This window comes from Lissotriton vulgaris, chromosome 6 (assembly GCF_964263255.1).
Source record: "Lissotriton vulgaris chromosome 6, aLisVul1.2, whole genome shotgun sequence".
Taxonomy (NCBI): Eukaryota; Metazoa; Chordata; class Amphibia; order Caudata; family Salamandridae; genus Lissotriton; species Lissotriton vulgaris.
In genome coordinates this window covers 101,168,478-101,192,729 of record NC_141694.1, presented here as the reverse complement: position 1 = coordinate 101,192,729, position 24,252 = coordinate 101,168,478, and positions in this window count along the sequence as shown.

The following is a 24,252-nucleotide window of genomic DNA, read 5'->3' as shown; positions in this document are numbered from 1 at the left end:
GAAGGAACCACAGTCAATGATTTTATCGACGAGGAGGCATCCACGGTATCCTATTCATCGGTTGACGAGGCCATATCACTAGTAGTGACGGCAGGGGCAGTTGCACCAATGGCAAATGTGACATAAAATCTGCTTTTCAGTTGCTTCCAGTTCATCTTTTAGGTTTGGTGACCTGGTAGCTGGGAGCAGAGTGTAGTGGGATAAAAACTTTACCCTCCCACCCAGCCTCTTTTTTCCGTTAATTGGATTTTCATACCGTAGCTTAGGGTTATGGTTTTCTTTGATTGAGACAGATGCGCAAGGGTAAGTAGTATTGTCACTTGGAACAGGTGCTGTGCAGGTGTTTTAAAAGTTAGCCAGGGTTGGCAGAAGGTTTTTGGCTACAGTTGAAAGTTGGGATCATGGGCAGGGAAAGGGTAGGCAGGTAATTTCAGGTTCAGTTGTAGAAGTTTGGTGAGGCAGGCATAGCATGTTGGTTAATAAAAGTGCATATTTTAATTGCAATATATTGTAATGTTGTTTATATGTTAATGGCTGGGTGGGGACATGTTGAGGGGATCGTAGGGGCAGGGTCAGTTATCAGCTGTATAGCAATATTTTAGTTTTTGTAAGGCAGTTGCCAGGTATATTATTCTAATGTGCACCTGTTTCAATAAAGCTGCCTTTTTCACACAACAAAATGGTTCTGTGTCTGTTCTAAATCCCTCCCTCCCAAAGTTGTCAGGGTTGAAGAAGGGGACAATGGCGATTCCCCCCGCTTTGCATGTTTACTTTTATCGCCCTTCAAAACTTCCCTGGCCACAGGGACAGATTTCTTCAGCATCCTGTGATCAGACTCCTGGTAACAGGTATTGGGGCATTTTTTTCTCTCTGTTTGAAGGTTCGTATCACAGAAGTAAAATGTCCCTAATATAGAAAAGCTGTTCATTTGTGTGTTTTTAAGCAATGGTTAGCTCAGCTTTCTGAAATGTACTGGTAAAAAGTTATGTTCTTCCCGATTAAGTGATTCTTGTAGCTCAATTCATGTGAAGCAATTTTTCAAAGAGCTCAGATGTTAAATAGCTGTTGTGATGTAAAATGCACTGTGAAAATAAAAGTGATGCATAAATGAAAGTATTTTCTTGTCTTAGTTTGTTTTCAGACATATTGCACACTTTTTTTTAGGTCTACTGTATGGAAGGTATGTTCATGGTGATTGGAGAGAGAGCGATGTGGCGTTACAGACATAACTGCTGACTTTGGTACTGCAGGGGAACCAGCCTGGGGTGGGCTTGACAGCTTGTGATTCTAGGCAAACACTTAATCTTCCTATCCTTTTATAACCATGAATATGATTTTGTGTAATGTAACTGGTACTCACCTAAAATGCTTTAGTGCCATCAGGTTAAGTTTGCACTATGTAAAACTACCTACATTTTTTTTCCTAAAGAGATATACACAATAACCATGTTTCCCTCAGCTACCATAATTCTTGGCAGCTTTTTTTCATAAAATATACTGCAAGTCTTTTACTTATCAATATGAAAGGATTCTTAACCCTTTGGGTGCGGCTGAAATTCCCCCACAGTGCAGGCAAATTGTACGTGTGCGCAAAGTGGATGGCGAGGGCCGTCCGATGCACGCGCCCACCGTGACAATGGACGGCCAGAGGTGGTCCAACGCATGAAGGGGGTTAACTATAAAGGCTCCACATTGTATCTATGACAGGTGGATAAACGTCTGAATGAAACATGCCAGAATGCAAACCATGATTTCCATGTTTTGTAAGGCTATTGGCAGTAGGCTTATTAACCTACTGAGTTCTTATTCATAGAAATAGAAATGCTTGTAAATGGACTGGGCTGAGGATCAAATCAATAAGCAGGTAATGACATTTCTACACATAGTGCGCTGTATACTTTTTATCAGCAAAACTATGTCTGTGCAAATGTAATGGTCATTTCACTTGAAGACGTGTTGTCTGTAATGGTAGTACGCTACAACACCATGCGTACTTCACGTTACCCTACTCCATGCCACTGCACTCTACTCTGCACCACTCTGTCACTGCACTCTTCTCTGCAACACTCCAACCTACACCGCTCTAGCCTACACCACTCCACTCTATGCCAGCACTCCCCCTATCCCACACTACTCTACTATGCACCGCTGCACTCTACACTACACCACTCCACTCTATGCCACACTACTCGGCACCACCGTGCCACCCACAGCTCTGCCGAGTCCACCACATTGCACTACTCCATGCTCTGCAACACAAATGTCTGGTCTGATGTGCTGGTTCCCTGTCAATTTCCTACCGGGTCCACCCTCCTTTTCTTACCCTGTTTAACATTTATTTTTGTCCTTTACCCAACTCCATTTCCACCTCCTGATGTTGTCCCCCCTTCCTCATCCCCACTGTACTCTAACATGGCCACGACGACAGCACTGACCTAAGCTGCGTATAAGTCTCCCAGGTGTCCCCTCCCCATACTTACCACCCTGCCCTGTCCCCCCTAGCCCCCTACCATGACCTGTGGCCCTCACCTTGCAAAGAACCCCCCATTGACATGTACGCATCCAGCTGACCAACCCTGTCCAGGCCCCTCACCTCATCATTCCTTGAGGAGAAGAAATCCAGGCCCACCCAGGCATGGCTACCCCATGTGGGCTCTAGCTCAACAAGTAAGTTGTCCTACTCCACCCCTGCTGTCCCTGGGGCCCATCGCTCCCCTCCCCCAGAGACCTTCCATCAGCCCCTCAAGCCCAAAACCCAGGTCCCCACACTCTCCGGCATCCCTTCCCAGATCATCCTCAAAAGTGCCCTAGGGCCCACCCCCTTCCTTCTCTGACACACATGGAAGCTCCTATCCCCCCTTTTCTGCCTGCCTGTTTACCTGCGGTCGGGCCCTCAGTGCGTGCCTCGGACCGGCTTCGCGCTGGGGCTTTGGTCCCTGCTTTGCATGCTCTGAAGTGGCACGCGCTTCATTAGTGACAACCCTGGCCACAACCGGCTCGCATTCCTCCCCTCCAGGGATGTCACTGCTTGCTTTTTGAGCCCCTATATGACAGAACCCCGCCTCTGTCACGCATTGTACTGGCTCCACCCTTCCCACGTTCCCCGGAGTCTCACTACAAGCCTCCGCCCTAAGCTGCATGGAGGTTCCTGGGTCCGCTTTCCTGGCATACGAGCGACCCCTCTCACTCACCGCACACGCCTTGATCTTCTTGGGCGATGTGCATGCTGCAATTGCGATGGCTACACCCGCCGATGCCCGCTGTGTCTGTGACGCTGACCCTGCGGCCTCCGAAATGACAAGGTTGAGGTGACCACCCTCGCTCAGCAACCGCAGTGACACCAGCACTATATAATCCACCATGGCCTCCAGGTAACGATACTAACCCCCCCAGTCGGATAACACTAACAATCTATATATTCTAGGCCCCACAAAAAGTTTTTATCCCACTACGCTCTGCTCCCAGCCACCATTTTTACCAAACTTGAAATGGTGGCTGGGAGCCCAACAGCCTTATAGGTGTTGGGCTATGATTGGGCTACAAATATGTAGCCCAACGAGCTACAAAATGGAAGCGCCAGGGCTGCCCTGCCCCTCTCAAACCGCCCAGGGGGAGACCTCCCTTTGGTTGGCTGCCCCCCAAACCCCACCTTGTCACCATCGGTTCTTTGAAACGTCACAATAAAGTGATGTAATTTCCAGCCACGACGCATGTGCGTGTTACTTAAAATATATTGTGATTCTTTAGTTTTTTACAGAACGAACACTGCCCGAAGGCGTGATTTAAGTTCTTTATAGGCCCTAGAGTTAAAATTCTGCTGACGTCTGTTATAAGCAGGAGGAAAACCCTGTTAAAAACTCGAGTACTATGTTATATTTAACCAAAACCCTTCCCCCACTCCCCCAATACTGTGATGAAGTCCAGAAGAAGGCAGGTGACACTGGCCCCTGTCCGAAGATCTCCTCGGAGCTCATACCTCTTCAATACCCGCTGCGCTGCATGAACAGGTCGAGGCAGGGCATCTAGAAAACACCTCAAAGTGACTGATTTCTATTCCAGGTGTGCTGTGAAAAGAGAGGGACTTGTAAATAGGCACAATATTTAACACTGCCGAACTTTGAATCTCGGCGCCAGCTCAATATTCTGTGATTCTGACCAAATCACTTAACCTCGCTGTGCTTTAACTACAAAAAAAAAAATCGGAGCTTGTGTAAAGTAGTTCTATACCAAGTCTGAACATGGGTTGTGACCATTTCTTTGTTTTATGCCTGCACAATGCGATTTATCCCCTTTAAGAACTTATGCGCATTTGTTGCCTTCTCTGCTTCACCGAAACGCAAGTGGAAGTTTAGCAGTTGAGGTTTTTTTAATTTGCTTTCTGGTACCTATGGTTTGGTATTTGCCACTTGAAAAACAGGACTACATGTGCCCACAATGCAACCAAATCAGACAATGATCCATTAACGTGACTTCATCATTACTTTTTCCTTTGGCTTTAACCATTTCTAAAAGAGAAGAGTTTCTGAAATGCATGGTTTCATATTTTTGTATGTCCCCTTTGCCTTTTAAGTCAGTGCCCCCAAACAAGCAGCTCTTCATTTGTAGACAATATGGGATCTTCTTCATCTACCCATTTCTGTTTTTCAATTTCATTTGTCCTTTGTGTCACAGAGCCATGTAGTGTGCCGGTTTCCAACCTGCTCATTGTTCTACATCCTTACATGGTCTCCAGTTTCACCCCTTCCTAATTTAGTTATGGTTATGCAAGGCAATGGCACTGCTGACTTTTGCCTGCAAAGGGGCTATCCGGTGAATATGTCACAAAATGTCCCAAAATCCAAACTGAGGTCAAACAAAGAAACATTCTAGAATGACTATTATTGGTGTCTATTGCAAAATAGAACTGGGCAAAATGACTTTTGTCTCATTTTACTCTTAATGATCCTTTTAACGAGCAAGGAGCAATGTATGAGCTGAAAGGAGACAAAGGCCAAGAAAGAGGAAGTGGGCAATAAAAGGGGATTAATATGGTTGAAATGGGAGGAGATGAGAAGATAGAGATGAGAGAGATCGATAGAGGATTACAGAGAGGAAAAATGAGAACGGTAAGTAAGAGAAGCAAGAAGAAGGAGATGTAGAGAAAAAGTGGGTTGGAGAAAAGAGCAATGGGAAGGAGAAGAAAGAGTAAGAGAAAGGATGCAGAGGTCATAGAGATAAAAAAGGAAGATAGCTTGAGAGAAAAGATTAGAGAGCAGAATAAGCTGATTGGCATTGTGAGGACTACAAGGAAAGAAGAGATGAACAGAGCATATAGACAGGTCAGACTCCGAGCTGGAAATAGTCAGAATGTACTCTGGGATCCCATACCTTGGGTCAAAGTGTGGCAGTAGAAAGTGGGGAGACTTTCTAAATATATATTTATGTTTCCTAAAACTCTGCTGGAAAGAAATTGGCAACAAAGACAAACATCAGAGTCAATCTTATTTGCTTAATTAATTGCTCACAAACAGGTTGCACTGTAAAATATCTGATGGGGTTTAGGCACCTGCTGCTGAAATCTTTGTGTGACTTGCTGGAGAGATCTGAGTTTTGTCTAGTCACCGTTTTGACTACTCAAAGTAACATTGAGGATCAAAGTTTCTGCTACAAAGTACAACATGAAACATACAGATCACAAATTTCTATTTCATGTGGATAGTTTAGTTCAGTTGGTTACTGCTTTTGTCACAGAAACACTTTTGTTACTCGCAGTTCATAAACTACAATACTTCTATTATAGGACAATGAGCTATATATCAACATCAAGGAGCAGTATGCAAACTGCAAGGCATAGATTTTTAAACATGTCGGGGCATATTACCAAGCAATAGCGATAATTATCGCTATTGCTTGGTTAGAGACAAAAATTTACCGCAGCGCTGCGGCGATTTTTACCGCAAATAAACTTTGGTATTACCAAGGTTTAACACAAATGCGGTAAAAATCGCCGCAAAGCATGAATATCGCTGAAAAGTCAGCGATATTCATGCATTAGCGAGCTAATGTCTTAGCCATGTTACCACCTCCCATTGGATAACATGGCTAAGAACTGCTCAGGGCAGGTGTTAGCTTTTGGAGATATTCCCGCTTAGCGCGAATATCTCCAAAAGTTGGTAATAGGAGATAGCGATGTTAGCGACTGTTTCCAGTCGCTAACATCTTGGAACGCCCACTTTGCATCTCATTAGTGATAAATATCACTGACATGCAAAGTGGGGCCCAAGATGGTCACTCTCTCCTACTAGCTGTAGCTAACTGGTGTTAGCGGCAGCTAGGTAATAGGGAGATAATTTTATGTCCGCTTTCTTGGCTTTTAAAGCCAAAAAAGCGGAGATAAACCCCCTTGATAATATGCCCCGTCGTTTTTTCTTCAATCTTTTGTTATTCCAAGGTTGTTAATGTAGCTTGAAATAAAATACCTTGAAAAAACCAGAGGCATTTGGCAAATCAGGAACACTTCATTTAATTAAACAGTGCGGCCGGGAGAACAGTCACAGACATAGGGTCTGAAGACTGTCTCAACTTACAATCGATCCAACATGGTTTTTATACAATTCAATTAATGCCATAAAACAGTTCCAGCAATTTTGTTTTGGTAAGGAAAGTGAACCTCTGCCTTTGGAGCCATAAATCAATGTATTTGATGAGGAATGCAGGTAGGCCTTGACCTTGCATGGACACAATGCGGCCAGGGGGGAACGCTTCCAGATATCCAGCATGGGGACTGTGTGAACTGTGTGTGCTGTGTCCTGATTGGCTATGTATTCCTAGCTTCCTTTAGCATCTGGCTTAATGGTGTTTAGGGAAAGCTAATACGGTCATGTGGGCTTTATTAAGGCTAATCTCCCTGGACCATTGTGATGTCACTGGGCCGATCTGTGGGATTGATTTGGAATTTCCTGTTTGTCTGAGGGCTACATTCCATCCCACCTGCGACCTGTCAATCAGTGACCTCAGGCCTGGGTCTGAGAACCTGCCTAATTACGTATTTCGGAGTGGGGCTCGACTTGGAGTTCATAACGGGTAAATTTGTTAATAAAGATGCAATTTCGTTTTTATACATGAATGTGTCATTAATCACATTGATATCGACTTTCTCCATAATAATACTTAAAAGGGATTTCTTTATAGAGTAATAAAGTCTTGTCTTTAAAGCAAACCCAACCACTGTGAAACATTTTAAATTCTGACTTTCATCTTTTCCAGAGTTGTAGTGAAGAGTGCAGAGTGGTAGTGCAGAGTGCCGAGTGGTAGTGCAGAGTGCAGAGTGGTAGTGCAGATTGGTAGAGCAGAGTGCAGAGTGGTATTGCAGAGTGCAGATTGAGAGTGCAGAGTGCAGATTGAGAGTGCAGAGTGCTGAGTGGTGGTGCAGAGTGCAGAGTGGTAGTGCAGAGTGCAGAGTGGGAGTGCAGAGTGGTAGTGCAGAGTGCAGAGTGGTAGTGTAGAGTGCAGAGTGATAGTGCAGAGTGCAGCGTGGTAGTGCAGAGTGCATAGTGGTAGTGCAGAGTGGTAGTGCAGAGTGCAGAGTGGTAGTGCAGAGTGGTAGTGCAGAGTGGTAGTGCTGAGTGCAGAGTGGTAGTGCAGAGTGCAGAGTGGTAGTGCAGAGTGGTAGTGCAGAGTGCAGTTTGAGAGTGCAGAGTGCAGAGTGGTAGTGGAGAGTGGTAGTGCAGAGTGGTAGTGCAGAGTGGTAGTGCAGAGTGCAGAGTGGTAGTGCAGAGTGCAGAGTGGTAGTGCAGAGTGCAGATTGAGAGTGCAGATTGAGAGTGCAGAGTGCAGAGTGGTAGTGCAGAGTGCAGAGTGGTAGTGCAGAGTGGTATTGCAGAGTGCTAGTGCAGAGTGGTAGTGCAGAGTGCAGAGTGGTAGTGCAGAGTGCAGAGTGGTAGTGCAGAGTGCAGATTGAGAGTGCAGATTGAGAGTGCAGAGTGCAGAGTGGTAGTGCAGATTGAGAGTGCAGAGTGCAGGGTGGTAGTGCAGAGTGCAGAGTGGTAGTGCAGAGAGCAGAGTGGTAGTGCAGAGTGCAGAGTGGTAGTGCAGCAGATTGGTAGTGCAGCAGATTGGTAGTGCAGAGTGCAGAGTGGTAGTGCAGATTGGTAGAGCAGAGTGCAGAGTGGTATTGCAGAGTGCAGATTGAGAGTGCAGAGTGCAGATTGAGAGTGCAGAGTGCTGAGTGGTAGTGCAGATTGAGAGTGCAGAGTGCAGAGTGGTGGTGCAGAGTGCAGAGTGGTAGTGCAGAGTGCAGAGTAGGAGTGCAGAGTGGTAGTGCAGAGTGCAGAGTGGTAGTGCAGAGTGCAGAGTGATAGTGCAGAGTGCAGCGTGGTAGTGCAGAGTGCATAGTGGTAGTGAAAGAGTGGTGGTGCAGAGTGCAGAGTGGTAGTGCAGAGTGGTAGTGCTGAGTGCAGAGTGGTAGTGCAGAGTGCAGAGTGGTAGTGCAGAGTGGTAGTGCAGAGTGGTAGTGCAGAGTGGTAGTGCAGAGTGCAGTTTGAGAGTGCAGAGTGCAGAGTGGTAGTGGAGAGTGGTAGTGCAGAGTGGTAGTGCAGAGTGCAGAGTGGTAGTGCAGAGTGCAGAGTGGTAGTGCAGAGTGGTAGTGCAGAGTGGTATTGCAGAGTGCTAGTGCAGAGTGGTAGTGCAGAGTGCAGAGTGGTAGTGCAGAGTGGTAGTGCAGAGTGCAGATTGAGAGTGCAGATTGAGAGTGCAGAGTGCAGAGTGGTAGTGCAGATTGAGAGTGCAGAGGGCAGGGTGGTAGTGCAGAGTGCAGATTGGTAGTGCAGAGAGCAGAGTGGTAGTGCAGAGTGCAGAGTGGTAGTGCAGCAGATTGGTAGTGCAGCAGATTGGTAGTGCAGAGTGCAGAGTGGTAGTGCAGAGTTCATAGTGGTAGTGCAGAGTGGTAGTGAAGAGTGCAGAGTGGTAGTGCAGAGTGGTAGAGCCGAGTGCAGAGTGGTAGTGCAGAGTGCAGAGTGGTAGCGCCGAGTGCAGATTGAGAGTGCAGAGTGCAGATTGGTAGTGCAGAGTGCAGAGTGGTAGTGCAGAGTGAAGAGTGGTAGTGCAGAGTGCAGAGTGGTAGTGCAGAGTGGTGGTGCAGAGTGGTAGTGCAGAGTGATAGTGCAGAGTGCAGTTTGAGAGTGCAGGGTGCAGATTGGTAGTGCAGAGTGGTAGTGCAGAGTGCAGAGTGCAGAGTGGTAGTGCAGAGTCCAGAGTGGTAGTGCAGAGTGGTGGTGCAGAATGGTAGTGCAGAGTGATAGTGCAGAGTGCAGTTTGAGAGTGCAGGGTGCAGATTGGTAGTGCAGAGTGGTAGTGCAGAGTGCAGAGTGCAGAGTGCAGAGTGGAGGGGCAGAGTGCAGAGTGGTAGTGCAGAGTGCAAAGTGGTAGTGCAGAGTGCAGAGTGGTAGTGCAGAGTGGTAGTGCAGAGTGTAGAGTGGAAGTGCAGAGTGCAGAGTGGTAGTGCAGAGTGCAGAGTGGTAGTGCAGAGTGGTAGTGCAGAGTGGTAGTGCGGAGTGCAGAGTGGCAGTGCAGAGTGGTAGTGCAGAGTGCAGAGTGGTAGTGCAGAGTGAAAAGTGGTAGTGCAGAGTGCAGAGTGGTAGTGCAGAGTGCAGAGTGGTAGTGCAGAGTGCAGAGTGATAGTGCAGAGTGCAGCGTGGTAGTGCAGAGTGCATAGTGGTAGTGCAGAGTGGTGGTGCAGAGTGCAGAGTGGTAGTGCAGAGTGGTAGTGCTGAGTGCAGAGTGGTAGTGCAGAGTGCAGAGTGGTAGTGCAGAGTGGTAGTGCAGAGTGGTAGTGCAGAGTGGTAGTGCAGAGTGCAGTTTGAGAGTGCAGAGTGCAGAGTGCAGAGTGGTAGTGGAGAGTGGTAGTGCAGAGTGGTAGTGCAGAGTGGTAGTGCAGAGTGCAGAGTGGTAGTGCAGAGTGCAGAGCAGTAGTGCAGAGTGCAGAGTGCAGAGTGCAGAGTGGAGGGGCAGAGTGCAGAGTGGTAGTGCAGAGTGCAAAGTGGTAGTGCCGAGTGCAGAGTGGTAGTGCAGAGTGGTAGTGCAGAGTGCAGAGTGGAAGTGCAGAGTGCAGAGTGGTAGTGCAGAGTGCAGAGTGGTAGTGCAGAGTGGTAGTGCAGAGTGGTAGTGCGGAGTGCAGAGTGGCAGTGCAGAGTGGTAGTGCAGAGTGCAGAGTGGTAGTGCAGAGTAAAAAGTGGTAGTGCAGAGTGCAGAGTGGTAGTGCAGAGTGCAGAGTGGTAGTGCAGAGTGCAGAGTGATAGTGCAGAGTGCAGCGTGGTAGTGCAGAGTGCATAGTGGTAGTGCAGAGTGGTGGTGCAGAGTGCAGAGTGGTAGTGCAGAGTGGTAGTGCTGAGTGCAGAGTGGTAGTGCAGAGTGCAGAGTGGTAGTGCAGAGTGGTAGTGCAGAGTGGTAGTGCAGAGTGGTAGTGCAGAGTGCAGTTTGGGAGTGCAGAGTGCAGAGTGCAGAGTGCAGAGTGGTAGTGGAGAGTGGTAGTGCAGAGTGGTAGTGCGGAGTGGTAGTGCAGAGTGCAGAGTGGTAGTGCAGAGTGCAGAGTGGTAGTGCAGAGTGCAGATTGAGAGTGCAGATTGAGAGTGCAGAGTGCAGAGTGGTAGTGCAGAGTGCAGAGTGGTAGTGCAGAGTGGTAGTGCAGAGTGGTATTGCAGAGTGCTAGTGCAGAGTGGTAGTGCAGAGTGCAGAGTGGTAGTGCAGAGTGCAGATTGAGAGTGCAGATTGAGAGTGCAGAGTGCAGAGTGGTAGTGCAGATTGAGAGTGCAGAGTGCAGGGTGGTAGTGCAGAGTGCAGAGTGGTAGTGCAGAGAGCAGAGTGGTAGTGCAGAGTGCAGAGTGGTAGTGCAGCAGATTGGTAGTGCAGCAGATTGGTAGTGCAGAGTGCAGAGTGGTAGTGCAGATTGGTAGAGCAGAGTGCAGAGTGGTATTGCAGAGTGCAGATTGAGAGTGCAGAGTGCAGATTGAGAGTGCAGAGTGCTGAGTGTTAGTGCAGATTGAGAGTGCAGAGTGCAGAGTGGTGGTGCAGAGTGCAGAGTGGTAGTGCAGAGTGCAGAGTGGGAGTGCAGAGTGGTAGTGCAGAGTGCAGAGTGGTAGTGCAGAGTGCAGAGTGCAGAGTGGGAGTGCAGCGTGGTAGTGCAGAGTGCATAGTGGTAGTGCAGAGTGGTGGTGCAGAGTGCAGAGTGGTAGTGCAGAGTGGTAGTGCAGAGTGGTAGTGCTGAGTGCAGAGTGGTAGTGCAGAGTGCAGAGTGGTAGTGCAGAGTGGTAGTGCAGAGTGGTAGTGCAGAGTGGTAGTGCAGAGTGCAGTTTGAGAGTGCAGAGTGCAGAGTGGTAGTGGAGAGTGGTAGTGCAGAGTGGTAGTGCAGAGTGCAGAGTGGTAGTGCAGAGTGCAGAGTGGTAGTGAAGAGTGCAGAGTGGTAGTGCAGAGTGGTAGTGCAGAGTGGTATTGCAGAGTGCTAGTGCAGAGTGGTAGTGCAGAGTGCAGAGTGGTAGTGCAGAGTGCAGAGTGGTAGTGCAGAGTGCAGATTGAGAGTGCAGAGTGCAGAGTGGTAGTACAGATTGAGAGTGCAGAGTGCAGGGTGGTAGTGCAGAGTGCAGAGGGGTAGTGCCCTGAGCAGAGTGGTAGTGCAGAGTGCAGAGTGGTAGTGCAGCAGATTGGTAGTGCAGCAGATTGGTAGTGCAGAGTGGTAGTGCAGAGTGCAGAGTGGTAGTGCAGAGTGGTAGTGAAGAGTGCAGAGTGGTAGTGCAGAGTGGTAGTGCAGAGTGCAGAGTGGTAGTGCAGAGTGCAGAGTGGTAGTGCAGAGTGCAGAGTGGTAGCGCAGAGTGCAGATTGAGAGTGCAGAGTGCAGATTGGTAGTGCAGAGTGCAGAGTGGTAGTACAGAGTGCAGAGTGGTAGTGCAGAGTGGTGGTGCAGAGTGGTAGTGCAGAGTGATAGTGCAGAGTGCAGTTTGAGAGTGCAGGGTGCAGATTGGTAGTGCAGAGTGGTAGTGCAGAGTGCAGAGTGCAGAGTGGAGGGGCAGAGTGCAGAGTGGTAGTGCAGAGTGAAAAGTGGTAGTGCAGAGTGCAGAGTGGTAGTGCAGAGTGGTAATGCAGAGTGCAGAGTGGAAGTGCAGAGTGCAGAGTGGTAGTGCAGAGTGCAGAGTGGTAGTGCAGAGTGGTAGTGCAGAGTGGTAGTGCGGAGTGCAGCGTGGCAGTGCAGAGTGGTAGTGCAGAGTGCAGAGTGGTAGTGCAGAGTGAAAAGTGGTAGTGCAGAGTGCAGAGTGGTAGTGCAGAGTGCAGAGTGGTAGTGCAGAGTGCAGAGTGGTAGTGCAGAGTGGTAGTGCGGAGTGCAGAGAGGTAGTGCAGAGTGCAGAGTGGTAGTGCAGAGTGCAGAGTGGTAGTGCAGAGTGCAGAGTGGTAGTGCAGAGTGGTAGTGCAGAGTGCAGATTGAGAGTGCAGAGTGCAGATTGGTAGTGCAGAGTGCAGATGGGTAGTGCAGAGTGCATATTGGTAGTGCAGAGTGCAGAGTGGTAGTGCAGAGTGCAGAGTGGTAGTGCAGAGTGGTAGTGCAGAGTGCAGAGTGGAGGGGCAGAGTGCAGAGTGGTAGTGCAGAGTGCAGAGTGGTAGTGCAGAGTGGTGGTGCAGAGTGGTAGTGCAGAGTGACAGTGCAGAGTGCAGTTTGAGAGTGCAGGGTGCAGATTGGTAGTGCAGAGTGGTAGTGCAGAGTGCAGAGTGGAGGGGCAGAGTGCAGAGTGGTAGTGCAGAGTGCAAAGTGGTAGTGCAGAGTGCAGAGTGGTAGTGCAGAGTGGTAGTGCAGAGTGCAGAGTGGTAGTGCAGAGTGCAGAGTGGTAGTGCAGAGTGCAGAGTGGTAGTGCAGAGTGGTAGTGCAGAGTGCAGAGTGGCAGTGCAGAGTGGTAGTGCAGAGTGGTAGTGCAGAGTGCAGAGTGGTAGTGCAGAGTGAAAAGTGGTAGTGCAGAGTGCAGAGTGGTAGTGCAGAGTGGTAGTGCAGAGTGGTAGTGCAGAGTGGTAGTGCAGAGTGCAGTTTGAGAGTGCAGAGTGCAGAGTGGTAGTGGAGAGTGGTAGTGCAGAGTGGTAGTGCAGAGTGCAGAGTGGTAGTGCAGAGTGCAGAGTGGTAGTGAAGAGTGCAGAGTGGTAGTGCAGAGTGGTAGTGCAGAGTGGTATTGCAGAGTGCTAGTGCAGAGTGGTAGTGCAGAGTGCAGAGTGGTAGTGCAGAGTGCAGAGTGGTAGTGCAGAGTGCAGATTGAGAGTGCAGAGTGCAGAGTGGTAGTACAGATTGAGAGTGCAGAGTGCAGGGTGGTAGTGCAGAGTGCAGAGGGGTCGTGCAGAGAGCAGAGTGGTAGTGCAGAGTGCAGAGTGGTAGTGCAGCAGATTGGTAGTGCAGCAGATTGGTAGTGCAGAGTGCAGAGTGGAGGTGCAGAGTGCAGAGTGGTAGTGCAGAGTGGTAGTGAAGAGTGCAGAGTGGTAGTGCAGAGTGGTAGTGCAGAGTGCAGAGTGGTAGTGCAGAGTGCAGAGTGGTAGTGCAGAGTGCAGAGTGGTAGCGCAGAGTGCAGATTGAGAGTGCAGAGTGCAGATTGGTAGTGCAGAGTGCAGAGTGGTAGTACAGAGTGCAGAGTGGTAGTGCAGAGTGGTGGTGCAGAGTGGTAGTGCAGAGTGATAGTGCAGAGTGCAGTTTGAGAGTGCAGGGTGCAGATTGGTAGTGCAGAGTGGTAGTGCAGAGTGCAGAGTGCAGAGTGCAGAGTGGAGGGGCAGAGTGCAGAGTGGTAGTGCAGAGTGAAAAGTGGTAGTGCAGAGTGCAGAGTGGTAGTGCAGAGTGGTAGTGCAGAGTGCAGAGTGGAAGTGCAGAGTGCAGAGTGGTAGTGCAGAGTGCAGAGTGGTAGTGCAGAGTGGTAGTGCAGAGTGGTAGTGCGGAGTGCAGAGTGGCAGTGCAGAGTGGTAGTGCAGAGTGCAGAGTGGTAGTGCAGAGTGAAAAGTGGTAGTGCAGAGTGCAGAGTGGTAGTGCAGAGTGCAGAGTGGTAGTGCAGAGTGGTAGTGCAGAGTGGTAGTGCGGAGTGCAGAGAGGTAGTGCAGAGTGCAGAGTGGTAGTGCAGAGTGCAGAGTGGTAGTGCAGAGTGCAGAGTGGTAGTGCAGAGTGGTAGTGCAGAGTGCAGATTGAGAGTGCAGAGTGCAGATTGGTAGTGCAGAGTGCAGATGGGTAGTGCAGAGTGCATATTGGTAGTGCAGAGTGCAGAGTGGTAGTGCAGAGTGCAGAGTGGTAGTGCAGAGTGGTAGTGCAGAGTGCAGAGTGGAGGGGCAGAGTGCAGAGTGGTAGTGCAGAGTGCAGAGTGGTAGTGCAGAGTGGTGGTGCAGAGTGGTAGTGCAGAGTGACAGTGCAGAGTGCAGTTTGAGAGTGCAGGGTGCAGATTGGTAGTGCAGAGTGGTAGTGCAGAGTGCAGAGTGCAGAGTGGAGGGGCAGAGTGCAGAGTGGTAGTGCAGAGTGCAAAGTGGTAGTGCAGAGTGCAGAGTGGTAGTGCAGAGTGGTAGTGCAGAGTGCAGAGTGGTAGTGCAGAGTGCAGAGTGGTAGTGCAGAGTGCAGAGTGGTAGTGCAGAGTGGTAGTGCAGAGTGCAGAGTGGCAGTGCAGAGTGGTAGTGCAGAGTGGTAGTGCAGAGTGCAGAGTGGTAGTGCAGAGTGAAAAGTGGTAGTGCAGAGTGCAGAGTGGTAGTGCAGAGTGCAGAGTGGTAGTGCAGAGTGCAGAGTGGTAGTGCAGAGTGGTAGTGCGGAGTGCAGAGTGGTAGTGCAGAGTGCAGAGTGGTAGTGAAGAGTGCAGAGTGGTAGTGCAGAGTGCAAAGTGGTAGTGCAGAGTGCAGAGTGGTAGTGCAGAGTGCAGAGTGGTAGTGCAGAGTGCAGAGTGGTAGTGCAGAGTGGTAGTGCAGAGTGCAGAGTGTTAGTGCAGAGTGCAGAGTGTTAGTGCCGAGTGCAGAGTGGTAGTGCAGAGTGCAGAGTTTTAGTGCAGAGTGAAAAGTGGTAGTGCAGAGTGCAGAGTGGTAGTGCAGAGTGCAGAGTGGTAGTGCAGAGTGCAGAGTGGTAGTGCAGAGTGGTAGTGCGGAGTGCAGAGTGGTAGTGCAGAGTGCAGAGTGGTAGTGCAGAGTGAAAAGTGGTAGTGCAGAGTGCAGAGTGGTAGTGCAGAGTGCAGAGTGGTAGTGCAGAGTGCAGAGTGGTAGTGCAGAGTGGTAGTGCAGAGAGGTAGTGCAGAGTGCAGAGTGGTAGTGCAGAGTGCAGAGTGGTAGTGCAGAGTGCAGAGTGGTAGTGCAGAGTGGTAGTGCAGAGTGCAGATTGAGAGTGCAGAGTGCAGATTGGTAGTGCAGAGTGCAGATGGGTAGTGCAGAGTGCATATTGGTAGTGCAGAGTGCAGAGTGGTAGTGCAGAGTGCAGAGTGGTAGTGCAGAGTGGTAGTGCAGAGTGCAGAGTGGAGGGGCAGAGTGCAGAGTGGTAGTGCAGAGTGCAGAGTGGTAGTGCAGAGTGGTGGTGCAGAGTGGTAGTGCAGAGTGACAGTGCAGAGTGCAGTTTGAGAGTGCAGGGTGCAGATTGGTAGTGCAGAGTGGTAGTGCAGAGTGCAGAGTGCAGAGTGGAGGGGCAGAGTGCAGAGTGGTAGTGCAGAGTGCAAAGTGGTAGTGCAGAGTGCAGAGTGGTAGTGCAGAGTGGTAGTGCAGAGTGCAGAGTGGTAGTGCAGAGTGCAGAGTGGTAGTGCAGAGTGCAGAGTGGTAGTGCAGAGTGCAGAGTGGCAGTGCAGAGTGGTAGTGCAGAGTGGTAGTGCAGAGTGGTAGTGCAGAGTGCAGAGTGGTAGTGCAGAGTGAAAAGTGGTAGTGCAGAGTGCAGAGTGGTAGTGCATAGTGCAGAGTGGTAGTGCAGAGTGCAGAGTGGTAGTGCAGAGTGGTAGTGCGGAGTGCAGAGTGGTAGTGCAGAGTGCAGAGTGGTAGTGCAGAGTGCAGAGTGGTAGTGCAGAGTGCAAAGTGGTAGTGCAGAGTGCAGAGTGGTAGTGCAGAGTGCAGAGTGGTAGTGCAGAGTGCAGAGTGGTAGTGCAGAGTGGTAGTGCAGAGTGCAGAGTGGTAGTGCAGAGTGCAGAGTGGTAGTGCAGAGTGCAGAGTTTTAGTGCAGAGTTTAGAGTGGTAGTGCAGAGTGCAGAGTGGTAGTGCAGAGTGCAGAGTGGTAGTGCAGATTGAGAGTGCAGATTGAGAGTGCAGAGTGCAGATTGAGAGTGCTGAGTGCAGATTGGTAGTACAGAGTGCAGATGGGTAGTGCAGAGTGCATATTGGTAGTGCAGAGTGCAGAGTGGTAGTGCAGAGTGCAGAGTGGTAGTGCAGAGTGGTAGTGCAGAGTGGTAGTGCAGAGTGCAGAGTGGTAGTGGAGAGTGCAGAGTGGTAGTGCAGAGTGGTAGTGCAGAGTGGTAGTGCAGAGTGCAGAGTGCAGATTGAGAGTGCAGAGTGCAGAGTACAGATTGAGAGTGCGAGTGGTAGTCCAGAGTGCAGATTGGTAGTGCAGAGTGCAGATTGGTAGTGCAGAGTGGTAGTGCAGAGTGGTAGTGCAGAGTGCAGAGTGCAGAGTGGAGGGGCAGAGTGCAGAGTGGTAGTGCAGAGTGCAGAGTGGTAGTGCAGAGTGCAGAGTGGTAGTGCAAAGTGGTAGTGCAGAGTGCAGAGTGGTAGTGCAGATTGCAGAGTGGTAGTGCAGAGTGCAGAGCGGTAGTGCAGAGTGGTAGTGCAGAGTGGTAGTGCGGAGTGCAGAGTGGTAGTGCAGAGTGCAGAGTGCAGAGTGCAGAGTGGTAGTGCAGAGTGGTAGTGCAGAGTGCAGAGTGGTAGTGCAGAGTGCAGAGTGGTAGTGCAGAGTTTTAGTGCAGAGTGCAGAGTGGTAGTGCATAGTGCAGAGTGGTAGTGCAGAGTGCAGAGTGGTAGTGCAGATTGAGAGTGCTGAGTGCAGAGTGGTAGTGCAGAGTGCAGAGTGGTAGTGCAGAGTGCAGAGTGGTAGTGAAGAGTGGTAGTGCAGAGTGCAGATTGAGAGTGCAGAGTGCAGATTGGTAGTGCAGAGTGCAGATGGGTAGTGCAGAGTGCATATTGGTAGTGCAGAGTGCAGAGTGGTAGTGCAGAGTGCAGAGTGGTAGTGCAGAGTGGTAGTGCAGAGTGGTAGTGCAGAGTGCAGAGTGGTAGTGCAGAGTGCAGAGTGGTAGTGGAGAGTGCAGAGTGGTAGTGCAGAGTGGTAGTGCAGAGTGGTAGTGCAGAGTGCAGAGTGCAGATTGAGAGTGCAGAGTGCATATTGAGAGTGCAAGTGGTAGTCCAGGGTGCAGATTGGTAGTGCAGAGTGCAGATTGGTAGTGCATAGTGCAGATTGGTAGTGCAGAGTGCAGATTGGTAGTGTAGAGTGCAGATTGAGAGTGCTGAGTGCAGATTGAGAGTGCAGAGTGCAGAGTGCAGAGTGGTAGTGCAGAGTGCAGAGTGCAGATTGGTAGTGCAGAGTGCAGAGTGGTAGTGCAGAGTGGTAGTGCAGAGTGCAGAGTGGTAGTGCAGAGTGCAGAGTGGTAGTGTAGAGTGCAGAGTGGTAGTGCAGAGTGCAGAGTGGTAGTGCAGAGTGGTAGTGCAGAGTGCAGAGTGCAGAGTGGTAGTGCAGAGTGGTAGTGCAGAGTGCAAAGTGGTAGTGGCGAGTGCATATTGGTAGTGCAGAGTGCAGAGTGGTAGTGCAGAGTGCAGAGTGGTAGTGCAGAGTGGTAGTGCAGCGTGCAGAGTGCAGATTGAGAGTGCAGAGTGCAGATTGAGAGTGCAAGTGGTAGTCCAGAGTGCAAATTGGTAGTGCAGAGTGCAGATTGATAGTGCAGAGTGCAGATTGGTAGTGCAGAGTGCAGATTGGTAGTGCAGAGTGCAGATTGAGAGTGCTAAGTGCAGATTGAGAGTGCAGAGTGCAGAGTGCAGAGTGCAGAGTGGTAGTGCAGAGTGCAGAGTGGTAGTGCAGAGTGGTACTGCAGAGTGCAGAGTGGTAGTGCAGAGTGGTAGTGCAGAGTGCAGTTTGAGAGTGCAGAGTGCAGATTGGTAGTGCAGAGTTCAGATTGGTAGTGCAGAGTGCAGAGTGGTAGTGCAGAGTGCAGATTGAGAGTGCAGAGTGCAGATTGAGAGTGCAGAGTGGTAGTGCAGAGTGCAGAGTGGTAGTGTAGAGTGCAGAGTGGTAGTGCAGAGTGCAGAGTGGTAGTGCAGAGTGCAGAGTGCAGAGTGGTAGTGCAGAGTGGTAGTGCAGAGTGGTAGTGCAGAGTGCAGAGTGGTAGTGCAGAGTGCAGAGTGCAGAGTGGAGGGGCAGAGTGCAGAGTGGTAGTGCAGAGTGCAAAGTGGTAGTGCAGAGTGCAGAGTGGTAGTGCAGAGTGGTAGTGCAGAGTGCAGAGTGGTAGTGCAGAGTGCAGAGTGGTAGTGCAGAGTGCAGAGTGGTAGTGCAGAGTGGTAGTGCAGAGTGCAGAGTGGCAGTGCAGAGTGGTAGTGCAGAGTGGTAGTGCAGAGTGCAGAGTGGTAGTGCAGAGTGAAAAGTGGTAGTGCAGAGTGCAGAGTGGTAGTGCAGAGTGCAGAGTGGTAGTGCAGAGTGCAGAGTGGTAGTGCAGAGTGGTAGTGCGGAGTGCAGAGTGGTAGTGCAGAGTGCAGAGTGGTAGTGCAGAGTGCAGAGTGGTAGTGCAGAGTGCAAAGTGGTAGTGCAGAGTGCAGAGTGGTAGTGCAGAGTGCAGAGTGGTAGTGCAGAGTGCAGAGTGGTAGTGCAGAGTGGTAGTGCAGAGTGCAGAGTGCAGAGTGTTAGTGCAGAGTGCAGAGTGTTAGTGCCGAGTGCAGAGTGGTAGTGCAGAGTGCAGAGTTTTAGTGCAGAGTGAAAAGTGGTAGTGCAGAGTGCAGAGTGGTAGTGCAGAGTGCAGAGTGGTAGTGCAAAGTGCAGAGTGGTAGTGCAGAGTGGTAGTGCGGAGTGCAGAGTGGTAGTGCAGAGTGCAGAGTGGTAGTGCAGAGTGAAAAGTGGTAGTGCAGAGTGCAGAGTGGTAGTGCAGAGTGCAGAGTGGTAGTGCAGAGTGCAGAGTGGTAGTGCAGAGTGGTAGTGCAGAGAGGTAGTGCAGAGTGCAGAGTGGTAGTGCAGACTGCAGAGTGGTAGTGCAGAGTGCAGAGTGGTAGTGCAGAGTGGTAGTGCAGAGTGCAGATTGAGAGTGCAGAGTGCAGATTGGTAGTGCAGAGTGCAGATGGGTAGTGCAGAGTGCATATTGGTAGTGCAGAGTGCAGAGTGGTAGTGCAGAGTGCAGAGTGGTAGTGCAGAGTGGTAGTGCAGAGTGCAGAGTGGAGGGGCAGAGTGCAGAGTGGTAGTGCAGAGTGCAGAGTGGTAGTGCAGAGTGGTGGTGCAGAGTGGTAGTGCAGAGTGACAGTGCAGAGTGCAGTTTGAGAGTGCAGGGTGCAGATTGGTAGTGCAGAGTGGTAGTGCAGAGTGCAGAGTGCAGAGTGGAGGGGCAGAGTGCAGAGTGGTAGTGCAGAGTGCAAAGTGGTAGTGCAGAGTGCAGAGTGGTAGTGCAGAGTGGTAGTGCAGAGTGCAGAGTGGTAGTGCAGAGTGCAGAGTGGTAGTGCAGAGTGCAGAGTGGTAGTGCAGAGTGGTAGTGCAGAGTGCAGAGTGGCAGTGCAGAGTGGTAGTGCAGAGTGGTAGTGCAGAGTGCAGAGTGGTAGTGCAGAGTGAAAAGTGGTAGTGCATAGTGCAGAGTGGTAGTGCAGAGTGCAGAGTGGTAGTGCAGAGTGCAGAGTGGTAGTGCAGAGTGGTAGTGCGGAGTGCAGAGTGGTAGTGCAGAGTGCAGAGTGGTAGTGCAGAGTGCAGAGTGGTAGTGCAGAGTGCAAAGTGGTAGTGCAGAGTGCAGAGTGGTAGTGCAGAGTGCAGAGTGGTAGTGCAGAGTGCAGAGTGGTAGTGCAGAGTGGTAGTGCAGAGTGCAGAGTGGTAGTGCAGAGTGCAGAGTGGTAGTGCAGAGTGCAGAGTTTTAGTGCAGAGTTTAGAGTGGTAGTGCAGAGTGCAGAGTGGTAGTGCAGAGTGCAGAGTGGTAGTGCAGATTGAGAGTGCAGATTGAGAGTGCAGAGTGCAGATTGAGAGTGCTGAGTGCAGATTGGTAGTACAGAGTGCAGATGGGTAGTGCAGAGTGCATATTGGTAGTGCAGAGTGCAGAGTGGTAGTGCAGAGTGCAGAGTGGTAGTGCAGAGTGCAGAGTGGTAGTGCAGAGTGGTAGTGCAGAGTGGTAGTGCAGAGTGCAGAGTGGTAGTGGAGAGTGCAGAGTGGTAGTGCAGAGTGGTAGTGCAGAGTGGTAGTGCAGAGTGCAGAGTGCAGATTGAGAGTGCAGAGTGCAGAGTACAGATTGAGAGTGCGAGTGGTAGTCCAGAGTGCAGATTGGTAGTGCAGAGTGCAGATTGGTAGTGCAGAGTGGTAGTGCAGAGTGGTAGTGCAGAGTGCAGAGTGCAGAGTGGAGGGGCAGAGTGCAGAGTGGTAGTGCAGAGTGCAGAGTGGTAGTGCAGAGTGCAGAGTGGTAGTGCAAAGTGGTAGTGCAGAGTGCAGAGTGGTAGTGCAGATTGCAGAGTGGTAGTGCAGAGTGCAGAGTGGTAGTGCAGAGTGGTAGTGCGGAGTGCAGAGTGGTAGTGCAGAGTGCAGAGTGCAGAGTGCAGAGTGGTAGTGCAGAGTGGTAGTGCAGAGTGCAGAGTGGTAGTGCAGAGTGCAGAGTGGTAGTGCAGAGTTTTAGTGCAGAGTGCAGAGTGGTAGTGCATAGTGCAGAGTGGTAGTGCAGAGTGCAGAGTGGTAGTGCAGATTGAGAGTGCTGAGTGCAGAGTGGTAGTGCAGAGTGCAGAGTGGTAGTGCAGAGTGCAGAGTGGTAGTGAAGAGTGGTAGTGCAGAGTGCAGATTGAGAGTGCAGAGTGCAGATTGGTAGTGCAGAGTGCAGATGGGTAGTGCAGAGTGCATATTGGTAGTGCAGAGTGCAGAGTGGTAGTGCAGAGTGCAGAGTGGTAGTGCAGAGTGGTAGTGCAGAGTGGTAGTGCAGAGTGCAGAGTGGTAGTGCAGAGTGCAGAGTGGTAGTGGAGAGTGCAGAGTGGTAGTGCAGAGTGGTAGTGCAGAGTGGTAGTGCAGAGTGCAGAGTGCAGATTGAGAGTGCAGAGTGCAGATTGAGAGTGCAAGTGGTAGTCCAGGGTGCAGATTGGTAGTGCAGAGTGCAGATTGGTAGTGCATAGTGCAGATTGGTAGTGCAGAGTGCAGATTGGTAGTGTAGAGTGCAGATTGAGAGTGCTGAGTGCAGATTGAGAGTGCAGAGTGCAGAGTGCAGAGTGGTAGTGCAGAGTGCAGAGTGCAGATTGGTAGTGCAGAGTGCAGAGTGGCAGTGCAGAGTGGTAGTGCAGAGTGCAGAGTGGTAGTGCAGAGTGCAGAGTGGTAGTGTAGAGTGCAGAGTGGTAGTGCAGAGTGCAGAGTGGTAGTGCAGAGTGGTAGTGCAGAGTGCAGAGTGCAGAGTGGTAGTGCAGAGTGGTAGTGCAGAGTGCAAAGTGGTAGTGGCGAGTGCATATTGGTAGTGCAGAGTGCAGAGTGGTAGTGCAGAGTGCAGAGTGGTAGTGCAGAGTGGTAGTGCAGAGTGGTAGTGCAGCGTACAGAGTGCAGATTGAGAGTGCAGAGTGCAGATTGAGAGTGCAAGTGGTAGTCCAGAGTGCAAATTGGTAGTGCAGAGTGCAGATTGATAGTGCAGAATGCAGATTGGTAGTGCAGAGTGCAGATTGGTAGTGCAGAGTGCAGATTGAGAGTGCTAAGTGCAGATTGAGAGTGCAGAGTGCAGAGTGCAGAGTGCAGAGTGGTAGTGCAGAGTGCAGAGTGGTAGTGCAGAGTGGTACTGCAGAGTGCAGAGTGGTAGTGCAGAGTGGTAGTGCAGAGTGCAGTTTGAGAGTGCAGAGTGCAGATTGGTAGTGCAGAGTTCAGATTGGTAGTGCAGAGTGCAGAGTGGTAGTGCAGAGTGCAGATTGAGAGTGCAGAGTGCAGATTGAGAGTGCAGAGTGGTAGTGCAGAGTGCAGAGTGGTAGTGTAGAGTGCAGAGTGGTAGTGCAGAGTGGTAGTGCAGAGTGCAGAGTGCAGAGTGGTAGTGCAGAGTGGTAGTGCAGAGTGGTAGTGCAGAGTGCAGAGTGAGAGTGCAGAGTGCAGAGTGCGAAATTGAGAGTGTGAGTGGTAGTGCAGAGTGCAGATTGAGAGTGCAGAGTGGTAGTGCAGAGTGGTAGTGCAGAGTGGTAGTGCAGAGTGCAGAGTGAGAGTGCAGAGTGCAGAGTGCAGATTGAGAGTGCGAGTGGTAGTGCAGAGTGCAGATTGAGAGTGCGAGTGGTAGTGCAGAGTGCAGATTGAGAGTGCAGAGTGCAGATTGAGAGTGCAGAGTGCAGAGTGCAGATTGGTTGTGCAGAGTGCAGATTGGTAGTGCAGAGTGGTAGTGCAGAGTGCAGAGTGGTAGTGCAGAGTGCAGAGTGGTAGTGCAGAGTGCAGAGTGGTAGTGCAGAGTGGTAGTGCAGATTGAGAGTGCAGAGTGCAGATTGGTAGTGCAGAGTGGTAGTGCAGAGTGCAGAGTGGTAGTGCAGAGTGCAGAGTGGTAGTGCAGAGAGGTAGTGCACAGTGCAGATTGGTAGTGCAGAGTGGTAGTGCAGAGGGCAGAGTGGTAGTGCAGAGTGCAGATTGGTAGTGCAGAGTGGTAGTGCAGAGTGCAGAGTGCTAGTGCAGAGTGCGGAGTGGTAGTGCAGAGTGGCAGTGCAGAGCGCAGATTGAGAGTGCAGAGTGCAGAGTGCAGAGTGGTAGTGCAGAGTGCAGAGTGCAGATTGGTAGTGCAGAGAGCAGAGTAGTAGTGCAGAGTGGTAGTGCAGAGTGCAGAGTGGTAGTGCAGAGTGCAGAGTGGTAGTGTAGAGTGCAGATTGGTAGTGCAGAGTGCAGAGTGGTAGTGCAGAGTGGTAGTGCAGAGTGCAGAGTGGTAGTGCAGAGTGGTAGTGCAGAGTGCAAAGTGGTAGTGGCGAGTGCATATTGGTAGTGCAGAGTGCAGAGTGGTAGTGCAGAGTGCAGAGTGGTAGTGCAGAGTGGTAGTGCAGAGTGCAGAGTGGTAGTGCAGAGTGCAGAGTGGTAGTGGAGAGTGCAGAGTGGTAGTGCAGAGTGGTAGTGCAGAGTGGTAGTGCAGAGTGGTAGTGCAGAGTGCAGATTGAGAGTGCAGAGTGCAGAGTGCAGATTGAGAGTGCAAGTGGTAGTCCAGAGTGCAGATTGGTAGTGCAGAGTGCAGATTGGTAGTGCAGAGTGCAGATTGGTAGTGCAGAGTGCAGATTGGTAGTGCAGAGTGCAGATTGAGAGTGCTAAGTGCAGATTGAGAGTGCAGAGTCCAGAGTGCAGAGTGGTAGTGCAGAGTGGTACTGCAGAGTGCAGAGTGGTAGTGCAGAGTGGTAGTGCAGAGTGGTAGTGCAGAGTGCAGTTTGAGAGGGCAGAGTGCAGATTGGTAGTGCAGAGTGCAGATTGGTAGTGCAGAGTGCAGAGTGGTAGTGCAGAGTGCAGATTGAGAGTGCAGAGTGCAGATTGAGAGTGCAGAGTGGTAGTGCAGAGTGCAGAGTGGTAGTGTAGAGTGCAGAGTGGTAGTGCAGAGTGCAGAGTGGTAGTGCAGAGTGCAGAGTGCAGAGTGGTAGTGCAGAGTGGTAGTGCAGAGTGCAGAGTGAGAGTGCAGAGTGCAGAGTGCGAAATTGAGAGTCAATCAATCAATCAAGATATTTATAGAGCGCACTACCTACCCGTAGGGTCTCGAGGCGCTTTGGGGGGGGGGGGTGCGCTACTGCTCGAACAGCCAGGTCTTGAGCTTCTTCCTGAAAGAGAGGTGGTCTTGGGTCAGGCGCAGGTCGGCCGGGAGGGAGTTCCAGGTCTTGGCGGCCAGGTAGGAGAAGGACCTTCCTCCTGTAGTGGCTCTGCGGATGCGTGGGACGGCGGCGAGGGCGTGGCTGGCGGATCGGAGGTGGCATTTGGGAGCGTAGAAGTTGATTTGGTTGTTGAGGTGGCTCGGGCCTTGGTCGTGGAGAGCTTTGTGTGCGTGGGTAAGGAGGCGGAAGGTGATTCTCTTGTTGACCGGGAGCCAGTGCAGGTCTCTTAGGTGTCCGGAGATGTGGCTGTGTCATGGGATGTCGAGGATGAGTCTGGCTGAGGCGTTCTGGATGCGCTGGAGTCTCTTCTGGATCTTGGCGGTGGTTCCGGCGTAGAGTGCG